Source organism: Solanum stenotomum, chromosome 2 (genome assembly GCF_019186545.1).
Source record: "Solanum stenotomum isolate F172 chromosome 2, ASM1918654v1, whole genome shotgun sequence".
NCBI lineage: Eukaryota > Viridiplantae > Streptophyta > Magnoliopsida > Solanales > Solanaceae > Solanum > Solanum stenotomum.
Genome location: NC_064283.1, coordinates 40,616,589 through 40,630,871, shown reverse-complemented (window position 1 = coordinate 40,630,871; position 14,283 = coordinate 40,616,589).

Below are 14,283 nucleotides of genomic sequence, written 5' to 3'. Positions count from 1 at the left end.
TCCGATGCCAAACCAGAGAACAAACCCCTCATTGTAAGCATCTGCATCAAATTGCTAGTCACCATAAATGTATGCCCAGGAGGTAGAGGGGGTAGAACAAGAGGTCCTTCAGATTCAGCGACATTAAAGTTGACCCTATAGTTATCACGCAGTCTTAGTCCTGGTGGATCTAGTACCCTCAATGCATCTCCAGTAGATTCTCACCTTGAACCTCATTATTCTCATCACCAACCCTCGGAGGCTACAACTCAACCCCATCACCTAAGTTTCCTCTGATAGGATTGATTGGGACTCTTTGATTATTCATTCTTCGCAAATTTCTGTACAATTCTGGAACGTAAGGAGTAAGTGGTTCACCTTGGCTCCGTGTACTTGGCGTACACTAGAGTAGGAACCTGAGAGAAACAAAAACAAAAGAAAAAAGTAAAATTAGGAAATATTTTACTAAAGTTCAATAATGTAGTTAAACTTAATCTAAAAGCCTTATTCCCCGACAGCAGTGCCAAAATTTGATACGCTCAAATTACACCTCCGTAAAGAAGTATAAGTGATCGTTATCAAGTAAACAACCCAACTTGTAGTTTGGGGTCAATCCCACAAGGAATATGGTTTAGACTTAACTTTAACCCACAATTATATTTGTTTAGACAACGTACTTCCGAAACCAATAATTAAACGGGGGATTTGTGAAACAAATTCTAGAAATTATATGAACAATCAGTGAACAAGATTCAAACTTTAGGTGTTATCAAGATGAGAGAGAAACTAGGGTGTACGTATTCCCCATAAGCTCATAACGCGGTAATCCTAGTAATAGTAATCCTTTCCTAGTGTATTACATGCAAAGTGATAAGTTAGGTATCTCTAATTCCTTGGTCCGGCAACTAGAGAATTTCACCCCGCACCTTGGTCCGGCTACGTGTGTATAATTTACTAACCCTTACCTTTACCTCATATTAGACATCACATCAATGTATGGCTTAGTTTTCACCCTCGCACCAATTGACATTAGACTATTAGATAGTATCACACTAAATCTATGTTGATAATTCTTTTCTTATTAACTACCTCCTTGGTCCGGCAAGTAGCAACAAGGCGTAACGCGTGCACTCGTTAAAAAGACTTCTAAACGAAAGAATTATCAATGCATGCAATAACACTATTCAAGAATTACTTAGTTACTATTCATACGTTATTCACTCATGGTTCCCACAACCCTAGTTGTAGATTTAGTTACCCATAGTAGTAAGAACACAATTCATATTTTTTAGATGAAGAAATCATGAACTTACGTAATGAGAAGAATAAACCCAGAATCTCAACTTGAATTTCAAAGTCAAAATCTTCAAAACGAACTTAGGAAATCAAGAATTGCAAAAATTGCAAGTTAATCTCCAAAGCCAAAAACTAGAATAAAAGTAATAAGGTCTAACCCCCAAAAATGAGGTGTACATACCATATATATAGTCAAACAAGTCCAAACTGAAAAGCAAACGAAATAAGGAAATAAAGTTTCTGGACGCGGTTGTAATTGACGAGATTTGCCTACGGACCGTGGACTGACCTACGTTCCGTAGGTACCTTCCGTGGTTTGGGACTTAGGCAATATTTCAACTTCACAAATCTCCAACTCTCAGCCACAGTCGTCGGATCAGCAGGATGGACCGTGACTCGATTCACGGTTCGTAGATCCTCCTCCGTAGTTTCATACTTAGACTTTTGAAATCAGGTACTGGAATCATCTTCTCTGAGTCATTTGACGGAACTGCAGGACGGCCCGTAAGTCGATCTACAGTCCTTCACTCATAACCGTGGTTCCACACTTAGTTAAGAATTCCCTAATTTTCCTCCAGGCCTTGCCCATCGATCTACGCCATTCACCTACGAACCGTGACTGGACCTACGGTCCGTAAGTGACACCCGTAGGTGGCTTTTTCTGCAACATTTCTTCAGTTATCTCCTAACTCCCACGTTCGAACTCATTTCCTGCAAACATGATAGAAACACATTAATACCAATACAAAATGGCTCTAGACACACAACTCTTCAGTGAAATGTATTAAAAATACCGTAAACTCACGATATATCAGTTATTATCTACTGTTTCAAAAGATTTTCATATATTGCATATTTTACTGTTGCTTTATCCTTTAGTTGAGTATTCTTGAGTCGAGTTGGGTATCTTTGAGTCGAGTATCCTTGAGTTGAGTCGAGTTGAGTGAGATTAGACGAGGTTAGTATGTTCCTTTTCATCAGTTCAAGCTTATGTTTATGCTTTAGAGTTCCCCTTACATGCTCGTACATTCAATGTACTGACACCATTTGGCATGCATCTTTCATGATGTAGATACAGGTATTCAGGGTCATCAACAGACACTCCGTTGATACCACTTGCAGTTCCAGTTAGCTTTGGTGAGCCTCATTGCTTTCGGAGGGTTCCACTTTTACGTTTCAATTTTTTAGGATGTGATGGGTCTTGTCCCAATAATCCTTCTGTAATAGTAGATGCCTCACCGATAGATTAATGGTCGAGGAGTCTATCATTATTTCCTTTGTTGTTGTAATGGTTTGAGGTCATGGGACATTTAACTAATACTTGTTAAATTATTTTCAGACAATTATTGGAGTTGATTTTAAATTGAGTTTTTAAAGTTATTTATGCATTTGGAGTTTCCATTTTACCTGAGCAAGTCTTTCACTGAGTAATGAGCCAGGCCAAGGGTTCGCTTAGGAACCAGCAATGGTTCTTGAGTGTCAGTTATGCCTAGGGTGTAGGCTTGAGGCATGACAAACTTGGTATCAGAGCAAAAAGTTCAAGTGTCCTAGGGTGTCTACGAATCCGTGTCAAGTAGGATCTTATTTATGGTTGTGAGGGCCCCACTTCTATAAATGAGGGACAATAGACATTTAAGAAAAGTTTCCCTTCTTTCATACACTAAATCGTGCAGTAGAATTGTGTCATAAGGAATTTATTCTGACTTGTGTGTTCTCTTATCCATTCTACTACACCTCTTACTAAAGGTGGTTGAAAAGTAAAGCCCAAGATCCTTATGGATAAGTTATTCAAAGCAAAAGTCTTGAGGAAGTCATGAGACTGTAGAGGGACTTAAGAGGAGCTTGTGAGAGAGTTAACTATTGAGATTCGAAAGAATACACTCATATTCATATGATCGTGCATTTAAGCTGAAAGCGAGATGTACTCTCTTCTCTAAACCTTGTTTCAGTTGAGATCCTTATGAGGAAATGTGTCGTAGAGCTTGGGTAGCATTTTCACCAGAGAGGATAGTATGAGTTATGCCGTTAGAAGCAGTGGTAGTAAAAGTTCCCAGAGTTAGAGAAAATCATGCAGAAGTATAGTAATCTATGAAAGGGAGATAGTGATGGGTCAGATTATGTTATTACAATCATGTACCCAGTCAGTAATAATTGATGAGTTTCCTTTATGGGTAGACTAAAGAATAATAATTTTGTATATAGTTCATGATAAAAAGGTAGAGAGCTAGTTACTAGTTAGGATGAGTTAGAGTGTACTTTAATTGGAAAAAAGTCTATGTCAATGAAACATTGTGTTAGCGAAGGCCAAATAGATGTGTTGAATAAGAGAGCAGAGTATTCATGAAGTGATAGGCCAAGCTAGGCTTATGATTTCTGAAGGGAGAACCCCATGTAATTCAGAGGATTATAGAACTAATTAAGAAATAAGGTATAGTAAGTGAGTAAATAGTACTTAAATTGTGAAATGAAAGGTAAGGATAGTCAATAAATAGGTAGACGGGGAGATGAAGATTGCCTACTTGTCATGAGATCTTAGTGGGCGAGTGTTTCTTGATTTTATCTAATATTCATAAGTTAGTATAGCATGTGAGAAATTGTGTTGATAATTGTGTTAAGTAATAGACACTAAGCTTGAATTTGAGATGAGTGTCGTGATAAAAAAGATGGAAACATGAGGGTGATGATGTTACCTTAAGATCTGATCTAGTAGGTTTGACAAAGAACATGTGAGGAATTAATATGTTAGCTATATTGAATGTGAGTGGTACAAGTGTGGGATTCTGAATCTTGATGAGAGTAATTAAGTGCGGCTAAGTCATTACAGTAACAAGAGTATTAAAAGGTGTACCCGAGATTGTATGTAGTCAGATGAGATTCCCTAAAAGAGTTAGATGAATCACCCTAGAAAGGGGTATTAGTACCTGCTTATGGAGAGTTCGGTAGTCATGAGATAAGCTTTTCTCGAGTATTAGAGTAAAAAGAAGGAATGTAGACTAGTTTAGAGATGCTGGAATAGATCTATAGTTTTCAAGTGTCAGCTTTAGAACTAAGGAGGAGATGATAAGGTGAGAAATCAAGCTAAGTGTTGAGGATTAGATAGTGATGTCTTCATAATGAGTTTTAGTGATATATCGACCTATTCATAATCTTGCGTATTCCTCAAAGTTCAGTCACTCTAATATCTTATTGATGTTCTTATCCCGGCTAAGATTAAAATATGGAGGAGGAATAGAGTGGAGTTTTTCTATGAGTAATAGTTAAATAAGAGCAATTAGTCGGTTCCGGATAGTAATGCATGAAATTTCAGTTGGTATGGTAGGGATGATCAGAGGATGGGGAATTCCTAGGAAATTGGTTAGCAGGAGTCTATGGAGTGGTTAAAGTACTAAACTTGAATGTGGTGTTCTTAACATGTGGGCAACTCGTGATACATTAGGTGGTTCTTAATAAGAGCTTAAGGTTGGTTGAATGTAGTGGTAAGAAAGAGTGTTCTCGAGATAAGATTTCCCAAAAGAGATAAAAAAAAAATTGAATCTGGTGGTTCAGGCTAGCATAAACATCTTATTGTTTATCACCTGTGAATTAGAGATTAGGCTTGAACATAGCAAGAACAAAAAGCATTGAGTTAGATGATTGTAGGAGTAGTCATATACTCTAGTGGGAGTTAGAAGTTGCAGCTAATGAAGTGTAGTAATCAGAAAGGAGAGCATAGTTGAGAAGTGTTGCTAAGCTTAACAGCTACCAGTCATTTTACCCAAAGCATAGTATTCCTATTCTTACTTCATGCCTAGACTTTCTGTGTTTCAGATAAGAGAACTTTAGATAGATCGCAACTTTTGTCAAAACAATATCATTCTTGACTTATGTACTATAAAGCATTCCAACTCTTGGTGAATCAGTTTCGTCTATGTTAGTAGGCAAGTCAAGAAATCAGAGAAATAGTAAGAGTAACCCTTTTCCATTCTCAGTCTAGCCATCATTCGAGGATGAATGTTCCCAAGGGGGAGATAATGTAACACCTCAAAAATTTCTAAGTCAAGACTCAAACCCTTCTTCATTGTGAACGAGATTTTTCCGAGTGATTTTTTAAATTTTCTTAGGTGTTAAGGTCACTAGATATTACACCTCTAGTTTCAAAAAGAACTAAAGAGAAATTCATTCAAGTCACCCATAAGTTTTCTTAAGTTTTAGGTCAAATTCAAACGATCATATCTTTTAGCACATAAAGAGTTAGGTGGCCCATGACCTATCAAATTGAAGGTCTTCAAGTCCTCTTTCCAACACCACCAAGTTTTCCTCAATCTGAGTTTGGAGTAAAAAGTTATGATTGATTTACTAGAGATGCTCTAACTTGGCAGCAGCTCCACGATGGCTTTACGGAGTGACTACGTACCTCATTGTCCACTGGAAAATTATTTCGACTTCCTGCTCATTTTATTTATTTTTAAGGGTATTTTTAGTCCTAAAAACCCTTAGGAAAGTCATCTAAATTACCCAAAATGTCTAGAAAAATTAGTTTTCATAATCAAACCCTCTCATTCACTTTAAAAATTTCTACGCTCAAGAAACTTCAAGAAACGCTAAAGCTAGGGTTCATCTTCCAAGATTCTCCTTCAAGTTTCTTCAAGAACAATGTTCTTCCAGGTATGTAAGCTTTTATAGTGTTGGGTTTGTTTGCCCTCATGCCAATCGTGTAAAATTTCACCCATGAATTCGTTTTGAAGTTGATTGATTGATATTTTGATGAATTCTTGACGTTTAGCTTCACTCTTGATTAATGGAGTCTTGTTGACTTCTTGAGGTGAGGGTTTTGCGAATGAGTGTTATTCTTGATGAGTTTTGTGTGATTTTCATTGAAAACGTTCTGGGTTTATGAAAATTCGTGAATTGGGACCATAGAATTGCATAGGGTATGAATTGAATCGAGTTTGGAGACGAAGAAAAGATTAGGCAAAAGTATTTGCCCAAGTCCGTATCATGGAGGCACTTTAAATTGCAGCCTCCAGATAATCACCCCCTCTCAGCGTCCCGGAGAGGATACGGAGTCCTCTGTCTCAAAATTTATTTCGCGATCAAAAATAGAATGTTATCTCTGCGTCACGCCAGTACCTCCTCAAATTGTATATTCGCTCTCTTCTTACTCCTAATTATCTAAGCCTTCTTTAATCATTGAGAGATACTATATCCAAATCATAACTCTTGAATTCATATTCCAAATTAAAGGTAGAGTTAATAAGAAAGGCCAAGAAGTTCTTTTGAGTCAATTGTGAATTCCTTTGAAATCAATTATAGCTTTGAGCTATGTTTTGAGAAAGTAAGTATAAGAATGAGAAGAATTGTACACATGAGTTCTATATTGTCATTTAGACCCTTAAGTTGAGTCGTTCGTACACATAATTTCGCATGAACCCAATGAGTCGAGCATTCTTGAGATGAGTAGTGTCATTGAGTCCTTGAGTTCTGGAATTATTAAGTTCCGGGTATTGAGTTCTATATATGTTATTGAAACCCTTGAATTGAGTCGTTCACGTCCATAATTCGGCATGAACCCTATTTTGAGAACTCTTTTAAAATTAATTATAATTTATTTTAAGACTTGAGTAAATGAGTATGAAGATGAGGAGAACTGAGTTTTATATTTCAAAATGATTATAAGGGAACTATGTAGTGCCAATCATGTAACACTTTTACATTTAAAACGAGAGAAACATTGATTTCTGCGTGAGTTATGAGGAGTATTGAGTCTCACCTCTTTTAAGAGGATTTTTTTGAGTAATTATCTCAAAATAAGGAAGAGTAATGTTTTTAGACATTAGAGCATGAGTTATATATTATTGGGAGTAGTATTGAGCACTGATATGGGAATGAATTCAGACAACTCAAAATCCTCATAAACCATGTATGCCAGTATGGTAAAGGGTCATACTTTTTAGATGATTCCATATTGCTTTTAAGCATAGCTTAGTGAATCCACTTAGTTGAGGATGTTCTATACTCCGGCAAGGTATAGGACAGTTCTGGCAGCGTGGGTGAGAAGTTATATCATCACGTAGCTCATAATAATGGTTGTCGATTAGAGAATCACTCAAATAAGAGTTATTATTGTATTTTTACATACAATTGAATTACTATTGAAATTTTACATACAATTGAGTTATTATTGTATTTTTACATGCAATGGAGTTATTATCTACTGTTTTAAAAGTTTACCATATATTGCATCTTTTATTGTTGCTTTATCCTTGAGTTGAGTTGAGTTGAGAATTCTTGAGTTGAATATCCTTGAGTTGAGTTGAGTATCTTTGAGTCGAGTATCCTTGAGTTGAGTCGAGTTGAGTCGAGTTGAGTGAGATTAGACGAGGTAAGTATGTTCCTTTTTATCACTTGAAGCTTATGTTTATGCTTTAGAGTTCCCCTTACATGCTCGTACATTTAATGTCCTGACTCCATTTGGCCTGCATCTTTCATGATGCAGATAAAGGTATTCAGGGTCATCAACAGACACTCTGTTGATACCACTTGCAGTTCCAGGTAGCTTTGGTGAGCCTCCTTTCTTCCAGAGGGTTCCACTTATACTTTTCAATTTGTTAGGATATCGTGGGTCTTGTCCCGATAATCTTTCTGTAATAGTAGAGGCTTCATAGATAGTTTAAAGGTCAAGGAGTCTATCATTATTTCCTTTGTTGTTGTAATATTTTGAGGTCATGAGACATTTAACTAATACTTGTTAAATTATTTTCACACAATTATTGGAGTTGAGTTTTTAAAGTTATTTATGCATTTGGAGTTTCTATTTTGTTTGAGTAAGTTTTCCGCTAAGTAATGAGCCAAGCCAAGGGTTCATTTGGGAACCAGCAATGATTCTCGAGTGCCATTTACGTGCCGGGTGTAGGCTCGGGGGGTGACAATGTCAAGCTCTACAGATATATAAAAATAATAACAATAAAGTATACCTATTTTCCGAAAAGAATGTCCTCCTCCATTTGTGAAATCCAATATCTTCAAAATGTGCGGCTGCCCCAGAAATCATATCTCTGATTTGATGAAAGTGATCATTAAACTTATCTGCGTTATATGCTTGTGTTCCTTTTTAAAATTGGTAGATGATTTTTTCATTGTGAAAATTATTTTTGATTTTTTTTTCTGAGGTGCCACATGTAACATCCATAATGAGTTGAAGGGTAGACAATTGAAAACATGCATTTTTTATCAGAAATAATGTACAATTCAGGGGTATCATCTACAAAACTTTCCATTTGCTCAAAAAAGTATCATTGTGAGGTGGGACACTTATAATTGACAACACAAAAATCTACTGAAAAAATATGTTTTTCTATCTTGTGCAACAACAAATAATAACTCTCTACCATACTTTTTCTTTAGAAATATTCCATCGACAGCTATGCCTTTTCTCATATGTCTAAAACCAAGAATTCAAGCCCGTATAGCCACAAGAAAATACTTAAACTTACCATTTTCATCAAGATTCAATATTTTTCTAATTCCCGAATTTACTATGCTAAGCATATAAAGATATGCATCAAGGACTGCATATCCATGCTCATATGTTCCCCTTATTAAAGACTTCGTAATCTCGCTTCCCTTTCATATTTTTCAATAACTGACTTTGTAGCCCAATTCCACACGGATTGAAGTCTTCATATCTTTTATAGATGGGCCTTTATCCTCGGAAAATTTATCTTTGAAGTATGCACCAGTGACTTTTGTTGTAGCGTGTGGATTATGGCTCGTAAGATGTTTAGAACTAGCTTAATTTTTAATCCAAAAAGGAGCAACCCTCTTCTTTTCATCACAATTGTACATGTAAGTGATGACAATATCTGACAACTCACAATCTAATTCACATTTGGTAATGATTTTGTTCGAAAAATCATCATATGCGACATCTCGATGCACAGTCATGCTATTGTCTCGACCAATTATTTACCCTTTCAACGCCAAATAAAATGATTGTCAAACTCAATCCAATCACCATGACAATCAACCCCAAATGTTATTTTGTCCCCCATTAATGATATTGAAGGTACCTTGAGATAATATGATTTAAAAATCAAAATTAGCCATTATTTAAAATTATAATGCAAGAGTTGTTTCATTAGTTGAAGCAACATGTGCAATAGTTGCTATAGATTATTCAACAACTACTGCATATATTTCAAAAGTTGAATATGTTGCACCAACTACTGAAATAAATGCAGCAACTATTGAAACATAGTCAACAGTTGTATATTCTTCAACAGTTGTTGCAATTGATGAAGCAGTTGTTAAAAAATATCTAAGTTATTATTGCATAATTTTCAGCAACTATTTGATCTATTTCAGTACCTGCTGCAACATTGCTGAAACAACACCAGCGGTTGCTAAAATGATAGAAATAACTAAAACTGGAGAAATAGCTCAAATGAACAATGCACACAAAAATTAAATGAATTCACTTACCAAAATGATTAAAAATCACCTCTCAAGTAAATTCCCAAGCTACACAAACAAGAGTTAGTCCATAAATTGAGAAAAAATAATATTTTTTTCTCAAAGAGGAGGAGGAGGAGAGGATGAAGAATGCAAAAGAAAATGGAGCCGAGAGAGAGGAGGAAGAAGAAGAAAAGTGCGGGTAATCCAAGGAAGAAAGAGAGGCAGATTCTTCTTCCATAATTAGAAAAAATAGGGTTTTATTTGGAAGGTTGAAAGTGTAGATAAAAAAACTTGAGGACTTATTTTAAAATGGTCAAATGACATTAAATCCTAATTATAAACTTGTCACCTACACTCAATTCTTGAAACTTGAGTCACTCTTTTAATATTTTAAAATATTTTTGTCACCCTTAATTGATTCTCCCGTCTTTCCTTTCATAATATACTTATTGATGAGAAAAATTCATAAATAGCTAAGAGATGAAACTTCATGAGTCTTCTTAGCTACAGTTTGACTAATTACGTTTCGTATCTATAGTTTCATTTGTTATACTAATTTTTGTTTGTATATTTCATTGTTTTTCTTATAAATTATACAATTGGATTAACACAAATAACATATTATATACAATTATTTGTATTGTATAAAAACTATTAATATAGATAAATAAGTAATTGTATAAAAGTATTGAAATTAGGTCATTTCCAATAAATAATATAATATATTACATTAATTACAAATTATGATACAATACATACTATTACTGAAAATAGCACTAGTTTTATTACCTGAAGTAGCAAAACAATCTTCTCTTTATACTCTCTCTCTTCCATGAATTGTCCATTTTTTGCGTTTTTTTATTGAAGTAATTTATGTCCGTCTTTCTCTTTTCCTCCTTTCTTCTCTTTTCTTTTTCTTTTGTCTCCCCCTCTTTCTCTTTTACCCTCGTTTTTTAAACAAAATAATAGATTATTTTTGTTTAAGACTTGGTTTTGAATTGGTATTATGATAAATAATTTTTTTAAAATTGAAACTTATATGTTAATATTTAAGATTGTTTGGTGAAGACTAAAATTTATTTATTTTGAAGATATTAAAATATGAAGACTCTTTTTTGACGTCATTAATAAAATAAATAAATAAAAATTATACTTGTAATACATTTTCAATACATTATACATATTATAGATACTTATTCAATGCACGTGGTAAATATATAATTCATATATTTTTAATACAATACTAATACATTTTAACATTGTTAATAAGAGAAAAAAGATTTTTTAAAAAAAATTATAATACATTTTGAATTCAATATCTAATACATATTATATGCATGTGCTGAATATATAACTAAAAAAAAATTAATAAAAATGTATTATAAGTATTATGTGTGAATTTCAAATATTTTTGTACAATTTAAATTAATTTCATGTTGTTAAAATGTATTTTATTTGTTGGAATAACAACAATCAAATTTATAACAATGTATAATATTGAATTCAAATTGTATTACAACTATGGTTTATATAATAACACATAAACTAATTTGAATATTTTTTTAATATTTGAAATTCAGGTATAATGTCCTTTTAATGTCGTTTAATAAGAAGGAAAAATAAACAATAATTATAATGCATTTTGAATTCAATACTTGATACCATTAGGGTATACACACACACACATATATATATATATATATCCTAATGGTATGAAGGAGTAAATTAGTACTTCTTTCCCTGAATTATTCTTTAATATCACCATAGTATATATATATATACCCTAATGGTATCAAGGAGTAAATTAGTAGTGATTTTATATATATCCTAATGGCATCAAAGAGTAAATTAGTAGTTTTTTCATTGGATCACTCTTTGATACCACCAGAGTATATAAATATACTCTAATAATATCAAGAAGTAATTTAGTCGTTTTTCACTGAAGTGACTTTTTCTTCATTGGTACCGCCAGAGTATATATATGCTGGTGGTATCAAGTATAAATTTAGGTAAAAATGATACCATTAGGGTATGTGTGTGTGTGTGTATATATATATATATATATATATATTGCCTTAAAAACATGAACTCCTAACTTGAATGTTAAATTACTATAATATCTCTAACTTACGTTGTGACTTTTTCGATGAGTTGTGACTTTTTTCTAAGGGTTGTGACTTTTCCAAAGAGTTGTGACTTTTCCAAAGAGTTGTGACTTTTTCAATAAGTTGTGACTTTTCCAAATGGTTGTGACTTCTCGAAAAGGTCATGACTTTTCAGATAAGACACAAAAAGATATTTGTTCGTACTACCCTTTGTTGACTATAAATAGAAGGACTTCCTTTCATTTTTCAAACACAATTTTTTTAATCTTCTACTCTTCTTCTTCTTGCATTTTAAATGTTTTTGTGTGATTTATTATCATTGAGTGAGTTCGAAGTTTAGCGGAATATGAGGTACCACTATTCTGATGAAGTAAGTCGTTCTATCCTAAGAGGGTATATTCCATAACCTCCAGTACTTGAGGAAAATAATTTTGATGATATAATAATTATTTTTTTGCTTAATATATACATTAGTATATAATGTTTCAATGTATGAAGTTAATATGATGTAGTCTAAATTCATTTGTTTTTGTTAACAATTTCTCTTGTGATATAAATATATGCTTCTGAATATCTTTTCCAAAATTTAGAGAATTGTCATGATTTGGTTTAATGCTCAAGACAAAAGAATGACTTTATTTATCAATGTTACTTATGTGATTTAGACTCTCATGAAATTTGCTTCAAAATAGTTATTATTATATAAACATTGTTTTTTATTTTACTTATTTATATATTTCTTAATATTTCAGTATTTTAGATGAAGAAAAGTTCATATGACTTGTAATAACGTCAGTTGAAGTTTGTATTAGTTTAATTTTTATTATTCATTTAACAATTAATTTTATGAGATAAATATTTTCATTAATGCAAATATATATTTATATTTGGGTAGGTATTTGTATTTAAATTAAAGTATTATATATGTCACAAATGTATTATCAAGTCAACAAGATCTTCTAACTTCAAAATATATTATTTTAAAATGTTCAGAGTTTTTTTATGTTCATATGACATCTAAAAAATTTAACGTGAAAAACACATGTAAAGCACATCTGGTTAGATGACAAGAAAAATACAAAGCAAATATTATCTATAAGATAATATTAGTGAGATAAGACTAATTACATGATTGAACCTCATCAAATTGAAATAAATATATACATTATTGCATTTAACTAATAAAAATTTTCATTGACCATCTTCATAGGTTTGCGTGAATAAGATATATATATGACGATCCACGTTGAACATTCGCAAAAAAATCTGCAATATTATTTTTTGCTAAGATTATTCAAATCTTCGCTTAAATAAGCCATACTATTTACTATAACATATATTTTTGAAATTGGTAATCACGTGCAATGCACGTGTCAAAAAACTAGTATATATATATATACACACACTTGATACTGCTAAGTTATATATATATAACCTAATGGTAGTAAGGCATAATTGAATAGTATTTTCACTGAATCACACTTTGATATCAATAGAGTATATATATATACGCTGATGGTATCAAGGAGTAACTTAGTAGTGTTTTCACTCAAGTGACTTTTTTCCTTGATACCACCAGAGTATATATATACTCTGATAGTATCAAATATCAAATGGTTATTAAAGCTTCAGTTATGTCATAAATGATAATAAATATAAAGTAACATGAAAATGGGTAAATAATCAAATAAAATATATTATTTAAGTAAAAATTCCTTTAAATTATGCAATTGATTTGTATAAGGTATTGTGGGTGATAATATACAAGAAAAAATATCCAACCAAAACTCAAAAAACTATATAGAACCAAACACCAGCAATGGAAGTTTGTATATACACAACTACGCATAGATGTGTACAATATAATAACAAAATCAGTAATGTGTATACAAATACAAAAGTATATACAAATTAATATATAAAAAAACGGTTTATACAAATACCTGAGATTCTTCACATACAAACGAAAATCAATTAAAAAAATGGTTGAAACACGTTTAGGTGGTTATTTGAAATTGAGATGTCACGATTAGGAGGGAGAAAGAGAGCGTTCAAAATTCAAATTTGATATGGTTGAGAGATTTTGAAAGAGAAATCAATGAGCAGAGAGGAGAGATAAATTGTGTTTTGTATAAAAGGTATACAAATCATGCAAGAATATCTTTTCATTCTTGATACAAATTAATTTAGTGAATCCCGAATTTAATAAAAAATTTCATTAAACTATAGTTGTGATTCATAATTATATGAAACTATAATTCTATTAAATAATACATTAGTAATATTTGTCAATTCACATATTTTTTTCATTATTGATTTTTGATGACCACAATTCCACAAGCAAAATAAGATGTTGGTCAGTGCATGAGAAGAAAAAGGAGAATTTTGCAATGAAAATGAAAGTAGAGACTCAAGAATTCTACTTCTACTTCTACTTTTATCGAGAGCCTCGTCCCTATCCCGCACCAGC